Source organism: Pezoporus flaviventris, unplaced genomic scaffold, assembly GCF_033815535.1.
Source record: "Pezoporus flaviventris isolate CSIRO_AGI_PZ_B2104156 unplaced genomic scaffold, CSIRO_AGI_Pfla_v1 ptg000002l, whole genome shotgun sequence".
Taxonomy (NCBI): Eukaryota; Metazoa; Chordata; class Aves; order Psittaciformes; family Psittacidae; genus Pezoporus; species Pezoporus flaviventris.
Window position 1 is genome coordinate 77,937,109 of NW_026892550.1, and position 15,339 is coordinate 77,952,447.

Genomic DNA, 15,339 nt, shown 5'->3' on the forward strand with positions numbered 1-15,339 from the left:
CTAGAAGCAAGATCTGAGGTGAGCATGCAACCTCAGACAAACTTCGCATTGTTTCATAGAACTACACTCTCAGTGGGTGTCCAAATTGCAGACTACAGATTTAACATGCTTTACCGCATCTGTGCGGAGGAAATTTCTGCAACTGTACCAATACCCACTCTTTCTTATCAAAATCATATAGAGGGGAGTCATAAAAATTCTAACTTTATTTGGGAAAAGGCTGAATAATTTGTTTTTAATGACTAAGACAACCTACCCAGAAAAAATACCATCATCCCCCCTGTTTCGATCTCTGCTTTTCATTTCTATCAGTAAGACACGTTCTGCCACATGGTTCAATTTTTTTTTGAGATTAATCTTTCTACTGTCATTTTTTTTTTTAAATATGAAGTTAAACTGCAGGGGTAAACAAGGATATATACATCTCTACATATATTTGTATATACATGAACATGCTGTTTTTGACAGTTGTCTTCTCCACCTTTCCATGTCACTTGTTACCACTAACTCCAAACTCTTTGTAGGGAAAACCGTGTCTTTCTATTCATACTGCCACTTACAGTCCAAATTTGATCAGAGTTTACAGTAACATAATGGTTATATGCTAAGGAACTGTAATAAGAAATCACTTACTATTCATGTTGCGTGGAAGGGCACAGCTATGAAAATCAAAAGGAGTACATGGGAAAAAAAAAATTGTAAATATTTGAGAGTTGAATGTATCCTGATCAAAGGCAGTGGAAACAGAGGCTGAGCCTGAAGAATTATGTCAAGTCTGCCATACTTTAACTACCAGTTCCTAGCAGACTACTAAACTGTTATGAAATAGCACAGAAACCGAGCTTTAATACTAAACATATGACCCAGCACACATAAGGAGACAGCCTGATTCATTTCACTGGTTTGCTTGGAGATAATGTAACTTCACAGCAAGAAACAGATGCCAGTATATGGTTCTGAAAATTTCAAGAAAGCACTCGCAAATTAAAACAACAGAAACATCCAAACCCAGAAGATAAATTTTTCCAAACCAAACAACTCATCCCTAATCATCTTCATGTAGAGCTTCATAGAGGTCTATTAGTGACATACGCAGTGAAAACACAAATACTTCATTCTCAGACCAAAAGTTTTGCAACTGAAAATCTGTTTTTACAATGCTGCCATTTAGTTAACACTGATAAGTCTTCTCATAAGGGCTAGGGACCAAATTATTTCAGATTAGAAAATGATTTATTGTTTTATCAGCCACGAACTTCTTTTGACCTCCGAGTTTGGGCCAAGCTTGGTCTATGTGCCTGCAAACTCTCAACCACAGGAGTTAGGTATTTCTCATGTGATGTGTTGCTAAAATCCCCCTCCAAAAAGCAGTACAACAGTGCTACGCTAAAGGTTGTGCAGATGAGTAAGGGGGGCACTCGCTGCCACAGACCTTATTATCCCCACGTAAGACAAAGCATGATAGGTGGACCCAGCAGGAAATTTCAAATGGGCAATACTTATTTTGGTGTTATTTACATCTTCTGGAATACTGAATATTAAAATTGAAATGTATTCTCACAAATTTGTAGGAGGGGGAGGAAAATCAAGGGTTCTTGCTACAGCGTGCTATGAAGAGAGGCAGAGAAGCAGAAATACATCAGTCACTGCCTGCTTGGATAAACTCTGTTTTTTAAGACAGTCACAGTGACTCGTACTGCAGTTTCACTCAGGCACATCTTGCGTATCAATAGCTTTGTCTCAGTAAGAATCCAGAAAAGATTGCAGGACAATTTATATAATTGACTGGATCAGTAGCTACACCTGTTATTAAGATTACTTGACACAAGCTATTAAACAACTACCTGCAGTTGTTCATACCCTGCCAATATTTTGCTATTTTGGCTGATTTATCTATGATGCATGAGAGCCGCAGGCTGAGCATTTTGGAAACAGTACAACTTTTTCCAATAAAAAGGTTAAGGAATATTATGTTTAAAATTCTCCAAGCTCTTTCTCTGAAAAAAAGCACTCTGGCACTTCAAGGTTCAGAGGAAGGCTCAAAAACTGGTAGCCTGTTTGTGGCTTTTGTCCCCAGATGTATCTCAAGTAAGCCCCTTGGATCAATCTTTGAAACTGCAGTTCTTAACCGCAATGCTTGGCTTTCCAAAGTTGTTATTGTCCTTTCAGCACAGTTTTTATATGAGAGCAAGTGTTGTATCTTGATTATACTGCATTCCACCTCCACCCTGTTTAAAAACCATGTAGAAGAGGAAACGAGACTAAAGTAATCAAATGAGTCTTCAAAGAAGAGAACACAACAAAGTTACAGATATCACACAAGTACCTTAGTAAAGAATTTCTTGAAGTTATGCAAACACCAGCTCAGCTGCCCACACAACAGTTGTCACCCCTGAACTGGCCAACTTTGTCCAAGTACATGCTGCCACCTATTATTCCAGATTATTATTCTCCAGCCTCTATTGCATTTCTCAATTCACCCTTTCCACGGCAGGGAAGCAGTTCTGCCCTCATTGCAGGTGAGGAACCAACAAAGTGAAGCATTTACCCATGGTTATGCAGAAAGGCTGTGAAGGAAAACAGAACTCAGCCTGACTCTGCAGGTCATGGGCCAGCCTTGTCTCTCAGAGCTGAGCCAGCCCAGCTGGAACCACCTTGCCAGTAAGTAAGAAAACACATGTCTTACCTGCCAAGTCTCCCAGATTAAATTCTCAATTCCTCTTCTTTTTATTTTCTTCTGATTCCAACACTGAAGGCAGGGAGGAGAAAGAAAAGAAAAAATATATCAAAGGAAGAGCCACAACCATCTCATTCAAAACTTTATTCACATTCAGTTTTATCCTGAGAAAAAATCTCAAGGAAGTAAGTGGAGTTTCTCCAATCATTTTTCCACAAATTCAGGTCAGGCCCTTAGCAAAGGTCTCCCTAAAATATGAGATGCTGAACCTTAGAGCAAGACCTGCAGCATGAGGAGGAGAGGGGGGATCTCACTACAGGAAAACTAAACTGAGGGAAGCAAGGAAATACTCTTATTTCCTTGGAAATAAGAAAATTATTTCCTTAGTAAAAAGTATTTCCTAAGGAAATACTCTTATTTCCTTGCTTCCTTAATTTAAGTATTAAGGAAAAGATGGGGATTAGGATCCCAATACAGCAAGGTGCTTATTCACAGAACTGTAGTAATACATGTAACTTTAATTAATTAGAATTCTCTACTTAGACAGACACAAACTCACACAGGAACCTTCAGGGCCTACAGAGGGGGGAAAAAGGAGAGAGAGAGAGAAGCAAATGGGAAACTGAACCACAGTTAGCTGAAATCAATAGAAAGACTGACAGCAATTTCAGTGGACTTTGGATCATACCCAAAGCAGCAGAAGAAAAAAAGATGAAGCAGGAACAGGGAGAATAAATGAGAGAGCAGATTAATAACTCCAAGAAATATTATTAGTATAACTTGAGAATAGCTGGGGAATTGCAGGAGGAGGGTTAGATTCTGATCTTCAGGCTCATAAATGCTGGCTTGCTCCATCAAGATCAATGGAGTAGTTTTAGATTTACATCAATGTAACTAAGAACAAAATCAAATTAAGGAGTACAGAGTAACTGGACAAAAACCAAGCATTATTGAGCGTTCCAACACTGGGAGGCACTCAGATACTATAGTGCTGAAGGCCATGTTAGTAGATTGATTAAATGTTTGATCCATCAGTAGGAGATTTATCCAATATGGAGAGGGAACAGAGAGCTCTAAGTCAAGACTTCTAATCAGCTATTATTTTTATTTTCTGCATGCTATAAATATACAAGGAGATGCTTTATAGGATTTGCAGTAATAATAATTCCCAATTGTTTCCCATTCTTGAGATTAGTTTTAATGTATTTCTTCAACATTTTAAAGGTATTTGCAGAAGTATTTTGAAAAAAAGTTTTCATAACAAAATCCTAGACCTTTCATGTTCTCATTTATATCATCTCTCATTTGAATCTTACAGACGGATACCAAACGCTATAAAAACTAAACCCAGAGCCATTTATACTAGGACACATGCACTGTTTTTCTTGGGCAAACAATGGAGACTTTTTCTACACTTCATTGCTCAGCTCATGAGTTTTATATGTGACAGCGTGAAAGTGGCAGTTTCTTTTTAACAGTTTCATGCTTTCACAAACACAGACTAGTTTCATTCAGAAACTTTCACTAGAGCACTGACATTCAGGTCAGGTACCCTCTGCCTCTGTTCTAAAAACACAAACTTTAACAAAATGTAAAGGCTGTGACTTGAGTTAATCTGTCTTACCTTTTATTTATTTTTATTTACTTTTTATTTACTTTTATTTACTTATTTCCTTCTGAAATAACTGCAATTATCACATTGTACCTAAGTCCCTACCACTGGGATTTCAAATAACTTTAATATTACCTGGTTTCACTACAAATAAAAAAATTATTCCATCCAGCCTCCATTTCATTTCCATTCCACAAAATCCACCCATTTCTAATGATATTGGCAACAAAGCTAGTCACATTTTGTGACATCTCTGTCACACACATATGCATGCATCTTTCCACTTTTTAGTAGATAGCCTTCGAGGCACAGAGAAGAGAGAGCTACTACTAGTAACCCAGGTAAATCTATTTAATCTCAAATTGTAGAGATTTATGTTTAAACAAGTGAAACAAGAGGTTCTGTCTAGTTGCTGCTCCTACAGGTAGATTTTGATTAGCAATTACAAATTCAGTCCTTAAATTCCAACTGATAAAACTAAAAGTTTTTTCTTTAAGTTCATAAATGATAAAATAATTTTTTAAAGTCCCTCCGAGGGAGAATACCAATTTCCTTTTGGAGAAGATAATGTCATTGTCTGGATTCTTTTGTAATAGGATCTACCGAGACTTTTCAAAATATAAGGCAACTTTGACGAGAACAAGAGAGAAATTCCCTACAATGCTGTGGAGCAGTAAGCGAAAAGCTACACCTTTCCATATAAAAAGTGAATTTGTTTTTCATATGCACATATGTTTTTCATATATGTGCATTTATAACAGGGTTGTGTTGAACATAGCATGACACACAAAACACTGTCCAACTAACATTCTTCTACTAGTTTGTGTATCACTGATGAGTGAAAAGACTTGGATCCTATTCCAAGACCTAATGATCACAAGTGCAATTGGTCAACCTATTATTATAGCATTTATAGCATTATTTATAGCATTTCCCTGGGAGTTACATGGGTTTTGATTACCAATGCTTGGCTGTAGTGGGATCAGAAAGATATGACACAAAACACTGTGTTAGGGAACCTCAGAAAGTTCCACGTGCATACTGATTTCAGCATGTTTGCTCAACTTTAGTCAGAGATTAGCCTCTTAAGTATATTACAAAAAAAATTCTGCAGAATACAGGTTAGTAAATAGGCCACCAGTGCATGTACCTATGACCAGAACTTAGAGCTTAGTGTCTTGGATGTAGCAGCATTTGTACTTGAGAATTATCATTTGCTACATAGAGGAAATGGAGCAGAAAACTTCTTTGTAAGTCACCATTTCCCTTTCTTCCATCTCCCAAAAATAAACAAATTAAAGATATTGTGAAAGATTTACAGTAAGACCCATGCAAAACTTTCACCACAAAATGTAAAAATCCCTCATGCTTCATTACAAATCTGAAAAACAAGGCAGGATCAGCAAACACCTTTCACACAATGATTAAGTGTCAAAACAGAAACTAAAGAAAAGCTCTGAGATCGTGAAATAATTATGATTTTAAGAAGAAATTATTCAAGGTAGAATGTTTTTATATGTTGTGGCCAAAAGCCCAGGAAAATTAATATTTTCAGAAACTGAAAATCATCTCGATGGCTAAGAACTCTGACATCCCTAATTTATGTTTAGTAGAAGTATATCTTTAGGTGCAAACAAACAACTTGTCTCAACAGTTGAAAAAACTTTATAATTCAAAAGGATTTCTGGGGTTCTGGAAATCTGAAGTTCATCTAGATTTTATTATACAATGGAAAAGAAAAAAAACAAAGCAAGCCACCTATATTAACCATCCACAAAATCAGCATCTGCTTTCCTTCCTCTATTTTGGTGATCAGCAAGACTTTACTCTGGAAGTAGTCCCATCACTTCACCGATTCCCCTCCCAAACAATTCTGGGATTCTCAATTTTGTGTTTTTCAAGTCCTAGATAGTGATCTCTCAAAGGCAGGTACTGCCCTCATGCAAATTGCCCATGAAGTGCCTGCTGCACTGGATTTTCCAGTTCCCACCTGCAGTTTTAAGATACTGCTACACGAGATGCTACAATACAACACATTAACATCCCTCAAACTTTCACCTTTTTCTCCAGCATTGACGTTATGCATTTAAGGAAAGAAAGTGCAAAGCTAGACACCTAGAATCATAGAATCATTAAGGTTGGAGAAGACTCTTAAAGTTAATACCGGGACTCAATGGTCTAACACTACTGAAGTCCATGACTAAACCAAATCCTATCTACACATCTACATGTCTTTCAAATACCTCCAAGGGTAGAACTCAGCCACTTCTCTGAGCAGCCTATTCCCATGCTCAACAACTCTTTCTGTGAAGGAATTTGGACTTGAACCTATAAAAGCCTGGAAAAGCAACTTGAGAAGTGTAAACTGCTCTGTTCACCTCAGTGAGGTGTTAACACTGATAACCAAAAAATGGCAATAACAGGGTTGAAGTTTAAATTATTACAAGACTTATGTATGAAAACAGCACAGGTTGTACAATACGCTATATGACTTCCCACTCTGATGTTGTAGGCATGTGGCATTTGAAAGATAACCTGTTTAGTCTCCTCCCATTTAACAAGGAGCCAGTCTCACAGAGCTCAGCACAGTACAACTACCACCCAGACAAGAAAGGGATGAATCCAAGTGAGTTCAACAGAGTTCAAAAACAACAACCCACTTAAGTGACCTGCATGAGGGAAGCTGATTTTGTAGGCAACCTCAGAAGGGTATTTTTTACCCTTTTCTACCCTTCTCTATTCTCACTACAATACTTGTACAGAAAATGTCTTACATCAAATATGGCAGAACCACTAATAATCCATTTGCACTCTGAGTGAGCTTGGCTAATGAATCCAAATGAGAGCAGAAGAAAGTCACAGAATGACAGATATTTAATATCCTTATATTTTCTAGTAATAGTGATTAATGTTTACTTTCTTGTGTATTTTATTGTTGAGTCTTTAAAGTCCTTGGGGATCCCTTTGGGGTATACAGCACTATATAAATTTGGATATACAGCACTATATAAATATAAGTTGTTATTATCAAATAACAATCATCAGCCATTTAAATTATACAATAGCTACCTGATTAAACTTAACCAAATTAAATCTCTGATAAAAAATGATTATATAGACTCTAAATTAAAGATACTTTTCCCCAGTCCCACCCCCCCAAATTCTTTGCATTGAGTATGCAATTGCCCTACAGCACCTGGAGTTTGATCCTGCAGTACTGAAACCAGTTAGGATTTTTGCCATTGCTTTTGACAGAGAGGCGGTAAGACACTTTGGAAAGGGTTAAATACCTCAACAGTTCTATCCTTCTGAAGCAGCAAATTAAGATTTTGTTTCCCAAAATCATTTGATAGATTAGTTATCCTTACCTCTAGTACTGATCCTGCAATGTCTGTAAGAGTCATTTTGGCTGTTATCGCCAGATACATATATGCTGTGTGTCTGAGCAGTTCTTTCAATATAGCAGAGACATCCCTGAGCTTAGGCTAAAAAACAGTTAACTTGGTGTTGGTGCTACCAAATGGGCACAGTGTGGAACACGAAGAAGGCAAGCAACCCTTCCTCTGTGTGGTCAGGAGTCCCAGCCTCTTCCTCTTCTATGATATATCCACAAGGACACAGCCTTCAAAATATTTACCTTTAGTCTTGTTCATGAAATAGTCCATACAACCATGAGACATATTTTAGGATGCAATAGATTTTGGAAGTACTGTTGTCAAAACCCCCAAATCACAAAATCAGCAACAAGGTACAGTGACAAACTCTTGTACAAACTCCTGTACTCCTGTTTGAACAGGACAAACTCCTGTAGGAGACTATTTACTTGGCTTCAAACTGTTCGAAATCACATCTTCAAGCTTTGAATCCACTGGGGAAAAAACTTATGTAGCTGAAAGTTTAACATGACTCCAGGACTTAAGGTTAGAGAAAACTTTGCTTTTGCTCTCTCCTAATAAATACCACCAGGCTGGGGTGTGTATGTGTGGGTGGAACCACATCTTTCCTGGTTCACCTCTGCCAAGTCATTTCCCTTGCTTCAGGTTTCTCCTCTGTGTAACGGGGGTAATGGCATTAACCTTGTTACTGATGAATAGCATTGTAGATGGATCTACATTATATTTCAGTGATAACAGATCATCTTGGGGACCTTTTATTATCAATAAAAAAAAAAAATATTCATTCCAGAGTCAATGACCTGTTGGCAAGTGGTGACTAAACCAACTTAATTCAACTGCATGGGTTAAGAACACAAGTTGGCCCGCGATCGCTCCAGCAGAGATAGACAGCTGTATGGGTTGTAAAGGCCTAGTAGGGGCTGAAACATTTTTGCTGCAAAGCATTTCCCTGTATTAAGTACAAAGGCAGGCTCAGATGACAATGTTCAAATCTAGTGACCTCAGAAAAGTTCCTTACATTAGGTAGGATGAACCTGAAGCCACAGCCTTGATTTTAATCAGCTCTGTATTGATTTTTTGGGGGGGGGAGGGGGAGAGTGGTGAAGGGATGACAAATAATCTAAGGTTTGATCTGCACTTCCCACCTTTTTGTGCTTCCTCCCCAAAGAATTTTTTTTTTTAATTGAGTAATTATAATGGGTTGATTTTTTAAGTCAAAACATCTACTAAAAACCATTGCCCTCAGAAAATAACTCGTTTCCCCCACCAGAAATATAAATATTTTGTTTCAAAGCTTATATTACAAACAACAACAAAAAAAAGTTCAATTTTCATGTAAAAAATTTTCATTTTAAATGAAAATAACTGATGGGAGAAAAGAAGGTGTATCTTTGAGAACTGAACGTTAATCCTCTAAGATATGGACTAAGTTCACGCTAGCTAAGATCCCCCTCTCCAGCAATGTAAACAACAACAACGATATACCGTAGACCTTTCACATACACTTAATGACTTCAGTGGCACGCAGCCAACTTCCACCAGCTGAGAATCTGGGACAGAAGCCCCAGCTGAAATCAGGGCTCCCTTGTAAGAACCTCTCTATGCACACAAAGCAAGAGACAGCCCTCGCAATACAGCTAATATATCAAAAAGACAGCATAACCCAAAGATGAGTAGAAATTATTATTAAAGGGAGCTTAAGTGTCTGTCACAAAAATGACACAGAAATGTGAGGAAAAGTAAGGCATGGATTTCTTGAGTTCTGAGCTCCCAATTAATGCTTCCTGTCTTTAGGCAATTTCTTGCAGTCATAATGGAAGCAGAAATTTAATGAATTAATAATAACTAATACTGTTTAAGTACAGTAGTCACACACCAAAACTCCACATTCGGAAGCTAACTGATTTAAAGTGTTACCCACTGATCTTTCCTGATTGTTGGAGCATGCTGTTGGTAGAGTTCTTCAGCTTCAGGTGGTGGTGGATGATCACACACGTGGACACACAGGTTTCCCCTGAAGTACAAGTCCTCCATCAGCACTGAGACTGCCTGAGCCACCAGAAAGCACTGTCTTTTATTTGACACATGTCTCCATAATGTGTCAGCAGAAGAGCACAGGGTGCTATCCATCAGTCAAGCCTGACACACCATCCTGACACATCAGTTAGCTAGGAGTTGGAAGGCTAAGTCAGGGGTGATATCTTGAAGTGAGAAAAGGATCTAGGAGGTGAGGAGGTGTGGGGAGGGAAGGAGGGAAGGGCGGAGGTGGTATGAGATCCATATTGTTGTTCCACTGGAAGGACACAGCGTGTCATAACGAATTACCATTAATTTGCACCGGCAGCACAGTTAGACTGAGAACAGCAAGCAATGATGACAAACAGCACTAGCAAGATCACATCATGAGGGGGCAAGGCTGCTTCACTGGAGCCGATTCACTCAAGTAGCGGACAAGGCTTTTAATGCTGCTATGTACAACCAAAGCAATTTTGATTACTTAGAGTTAAGTCTCCCTTTAAAATGAGTCAGAAGCTGAAATGTTGGGGTTTTGTTGTGGGTTTTTTTTTTTCTTTTAATATAATTTCTCTACAGAGTATTTGAATGGTAATAAGCTATCTGAAAGCTAGACACATTATCCTCTCTATGTGCCTAAATAATATTGAAATACACTTCCAAAAATAAGATCAAAGTAGTATCTATTCTAGCAAACAAATCTGATAAAAATATAGCAAGTAACCAATAGTATGCCAAAAGTGAGGGCCAAATTTTGCTTTTATTCACTGTGATTTAACTCTGAAACTGTGGAAGGGGATTTTGGTAGAACAGCAAGAGTTTCATAACAGCACACTTAGGCCTGGAACAGCAGCATGTTTTGCTCACATCCTCTTGTGTTAGGTTTATAGTTAGTGATTTGATTGATTCTGTTAGCCAAAGACCAAAACTACATCACCTCCTGAGTAGTATATAAAATTTTCTTTGTTCCTTTGTTTAATGTGGGGTTTAGGTGGTTGATATTTAGGAAGTATGATTTGATCCCAAGAAACTCACAAAAACTGAGCAAACTCAGTTAACGTTCGTTAAAAGGTTTCTGAGTTATTTCTACTAGCTCATGTCCAAACCTTAGCTTCCATTGTTCAAAGTGGAGTTGTAGAAACAGCTGTGGCTTAAGGGTATTTTTACTGGGCAAAAAGAAGGTGCTGCCAGCAGTCTAAAAGTAGTTCTTGCTAACAATGTGCTGCTGCCAAACTCTCCTTACCATTGTATCTTACAGATTAAATTACTGACCAAGATCAGGAGCACCAGAATTTAAATAAAACATGATTTGAAGCACAGATCTGTGTGCGTACCACATCCTAGTATCTACCTTAACCAGTAGAACATCATGTTCTGCTTATCAGTAGTACTTTCCAGTCAAAGCTTTGCATAAACACTTAGACATTCGTTGGCAGAGAGAGTGGAATGGAGTTACCTATTTTCACAGAGAGCATCCTGCTCCATGAACGTGTATGCATGTGTGTACATATATACAGCCTAAGAATGTGATGTGAGAAGAGGAAAAACTACATTCAAGACTTTTCAATTTAGGAAGAAAGAAGATAAGAACATGGATCTCCTTTGTGCCTGTGAGTGGTCCTTTTCACTAGGCTGTATAGTTACTGAGCCTTCTTGGAAATCCCATCAAAAAGCTTTTTCACATGTATTGAAATGAATCATTTTGATCTTCAGAATTTTATTTTCATCTTTATTTTGGCTGAAATTACTTATCAGATTTGACCCAAATTCCTGAAGAATTTCAGCTGCCTGGAAACTGAATTTTTGGATGCATAAATTTGTTTCTGTGGAAAAAAACTCTACCCAAATATGCAACATCTCAGTACTTCATCAAGATATCTTAGAAGTGGGTGGAGAAGATTGTGGGGGTGCGGTGCAGTTGAGAGAAAGGGATTCCTTATCATAGAATCAAGAGAGATTGTTTATCACCCACACTTCTCCCTATATCTGATCTAGCAAAAAGCTGTATTTTTCCACCAGCCTCTGAAACACCTGGTAATGCCCAGTTACTGTGGCAGAGTACTCAAATCAACAGACCACACGTCTGATTCCTTAAGGACACAAAGTAGGATGTAGGCTTTGCCTAAAGCACAGAACCAGGAACATTTTAAACTGCTTCATTTCTCAGCTCCAGTGTGTATGTATAATTTATTTAAGATTTGACTCGGCAGGGTGGCTGCATGCAATCAGCGTATTGTTTTTGTGAAGTTTCCCTCCTATTGCCCCTTAGACAGATTTTAACTGTCAGTATATTGGCCTTTTGAATTTTTGTTTTCATAATACCATAAGCTATTTGAACATACATTATTATATACTAATCATTGCTTGTCCGATTTTTTGAGTCTTACAGGCGACAGCAGAGAACAAGAAATGCAGTTTAGATAGAACTTCAAAGCAGTGTTTCGTTACCATCCAAACTGGGGCTCTTTTATGCCTCTCTCACTATTTGGTTTTAAAAGTGAAAGGAAACCAGTTGCTTAAATTTGTTCTTTCAAATTTCCACCCACCTCCTCCCGCTCTCAAAGAAGGGGCTTTATGATAATAGATAGGCTGATCTTGAGATCAATCACAGAGAGAGATATATTTACTGTTCTCAGTCACAGTATTGCTTACATTCACATGAATTAAAGATTGCCTAAATCCTGCCTCCGAACATTTCCAAACTTTAAAAAGATAGAGATCTATATTTGAATTTCATATCTAATTCATATCTCTATAGTGGGATGAACAAAAATACCCAATTCAGTCACACCTGAACTCTATCAAAACTGGATATTCCAAGATTTGATGCCATCCTGTGGACTTATGTACGTAACAAACCAGCCCTGAAAAACTAATGGAGAACAGCTCCACTCCACGCTCATCCTTATTCCTTTTCAGGAGTGCCTTTGTATGATTTAGCTTTGCTTTTGAAATGGATTAAGCTAGACTCCATATGGCATTTTTAGTGGTGAAGCAAAGTGCCCACAACAGGAACTAACGCAGAACTGTGTTGTGCTTCAGTGCATGGACAAGCTTTTTTTTTTTTTAACCTAATACAGGGTAAGCCTGAATAATATGCTTGGGTATAACAAGATGCTTGGTGATCAATGGAAAAATTAGGGTGAAAAAATCGATGGTTTGCATTGCGCAAAAGGTCATATTCCTATAAATATTTAGAATGGCTCCTTTGTAAATTAAAGCCCACAGATTAGGCACATTCTCTTATTTCTAAACTTGAATTCCAGATTTGAATATCCCTATGCTACAGATGCAGTGGAGACAGCATCTTCCTCAGGACAAGCAGGACTGGTGTGATGGACTTCCACCTTTACATAATGGCTCTCCAATCATTACTAGTGGTCCTGGTTCTTCCTTCCTGGTCTTCTTCTTGTCCCTGAGTCCATTCTTTTTGACTATACAGTCCAGCCTGGACACAAGACAGCTTTTATTAAAAACCATTTAGTTCCATGAAAAGAAAAAGAAAACCTTCTAAAAAATGTTTAAAAAGAAAATCAACAAAATCTGACATTTAACTAAGAAACTACCAATAAAAGCAAGAACTACTTTAAAATTTTACACAGAAGGGAAAGTTCACCTGGGTGGAGCAATTGGTAGTGGAGCAGAGAACAAGAAACTGAAAAGGTTAAGGTTTTTCTGTATGAAAATGGTAACTCAAATACACACTTAGGGGGACAGTTATACATATGTTTTTGAACTAAAACTCTAACCTGGCATGATTAATTTTGGCCTTAGTTTTGTCAAAATATTGGAGTCCATATGGCACAAAGCAAATAATTTTACATTTTTATTTTAAACCCCTATGTGTTTTTCTTGTCTATTCCCTTCTCTTCCACCACACACACTGGCAGCCGCTACCAATACACCAAATGCCAAATCAACCCTGCAAGCTGGCTGGCACAAGCACTCTACAATACTGGCACATGCTTCCTTTGCAGGGGGATTCTCTCTGAAACCCTGTGGCGCATCCAAGCATCCCTGCTTAGCAGCTGAGGTCCCTGCCTACCCCAGTCACGTCAGCAACAGGGTGCCTTAACTGTGACTGTGCTGCCCATTTCATTACACTTAAATAAAACAATGATGCTTCACATGGGTGCATTGATTTCCCCCTCCTGCCCCTAAGAAACAGTCAGTGCTTTATAATATCTTTGTATCCAGCAATAGAGAAATATTCCTGCTGTGGAAATAAAAGATGCAAATCACTGCAACATGAGTAAGAAGGGGAAAAAAAAACAAACAAAACCCAGGAAAAAGAGAAAGACATCACTCAAGTGAGCTGAGCAAACTCCTGCACCTACAGTTGACTCCGTGGAACATAGGTGCCTAAATGGAACAAAAGGATGTTACTCCATCACCTCTTGTCCATAAACCTTCAGTGAGTTGGAGGGAAATCAGGAACATGGAGGACTTTGCTGACCTTCTCAGGATTCAAACTAGTATTTGAGGCTCAAATACTAAATAATTCCTTTTGCTGCCCTTATTTTCTTTTCCTGTGCATGTCGCTCTAACCCATGGAACAATTTAATTTTTTAAATATATATATTTTTAAATATTTTAGTTACCTATTCATTCAGAGTATAAGACAGCAGACTCCTTAAATAAGGAAATGAGTAATACTATTTTTAGACGAAGACCCAGAATGAGCATTGGAAAGTCAAGCATGCTGTATTGAACCAAAGGTGCATATACTAGTTAATATTCTACACTTGTACATTAAGTTCATGGCCAAGGGTGAATCCTGCCTCCCAGTGTGATAAGCATCCTTTGCAGCTACAAGAACTGTGCTCAGGATGTTCATGACAGCCCTGATGGCAAGATCAAAATACCCCTTTTTCACTCATAGCAGAAAATGGTGAATCCTTCATTCATGACAGCCTGTTCTGAAGGAGTTTTGAAGTATTTCTCAGAAAGACCCATTTCTTGGGCTGCATTGTGTTGCAGGCACAAGCTACTGGAATCTATGGGGATGCTGTGCAGCCACAGTTCTTCAGAGGTCCTCATGTCAGCCCAACATCTGCAAACAGAAAATGACCCCATGAAGTGCTCTTCCCTTGAGACACAGTGAGGAGTCCAGGGGACGAGGTGAGTGTACCAGCCATAGCCAGTGACGCTGAGGACACAGCCTGCAAAAATTGATATTACCTGGAGCTCCAAAAGTGTGGGAAGCTCCCTGCCAGGGTATGCCACATTGCCACAGCCCAGCTGAGAGTTGACCGAGGAACAGGGGAGCAACAACTAATGATTTAATTGCTCCCTGCCACAGCGTAATGGTCAATCAAGATCACTTGATTGCAACAAAGCAAAAAACTTTCCTCTGTAATAGCCTCATGGAGAGAGAAGGAAACTTTCGTCTCTCATAGCCACACAATACATCCACAAGACACCAGGCTGGTCTGCCTCTTCCCACATTATCAAGTTTCTGTTGGAGCAGCAACTCCACCTAACAAATGTAACTTTAACAACAGTAAAACAACCTAATAGCTTAGCATGCCAGGGGGCTAATGTGGTGGGCCATTTAACGCTGCACTAAATAGCCCTGGTTTGATTCTCATTGCCAAGTGCTGAACTGAGAATTGCAACTGCAGGAGCAGCTCCTAATTCGT

The 15,339-nt window shown here is 38.5% G+C and overlaps 1 protein-coding gene across 6 annotated transcripts in view; it reads right to left on the reverse strand.

The window, feature by feature from the left end:
• Nucleotides 1-15,339, reverse strand: part of SOX5 (SRY-box transcription factor 5) — a 645,963-nt gene that overhangs the window by 449,506 nt on the left and 181,118 nt on the right. For all 6 annotated transcript variants that reach the window (XM_061444585.1, XM_061444584.1, XM_061444586.1 and 3 more), the window contains exon 3: nt 2,687-2,749. The gene's annotated coding sequence lies outside the window, so the exon portion shown is untranslated. The remainder of the gene's footprint in view (nt 1-2,686; nt 2,750-15,339) is intronic.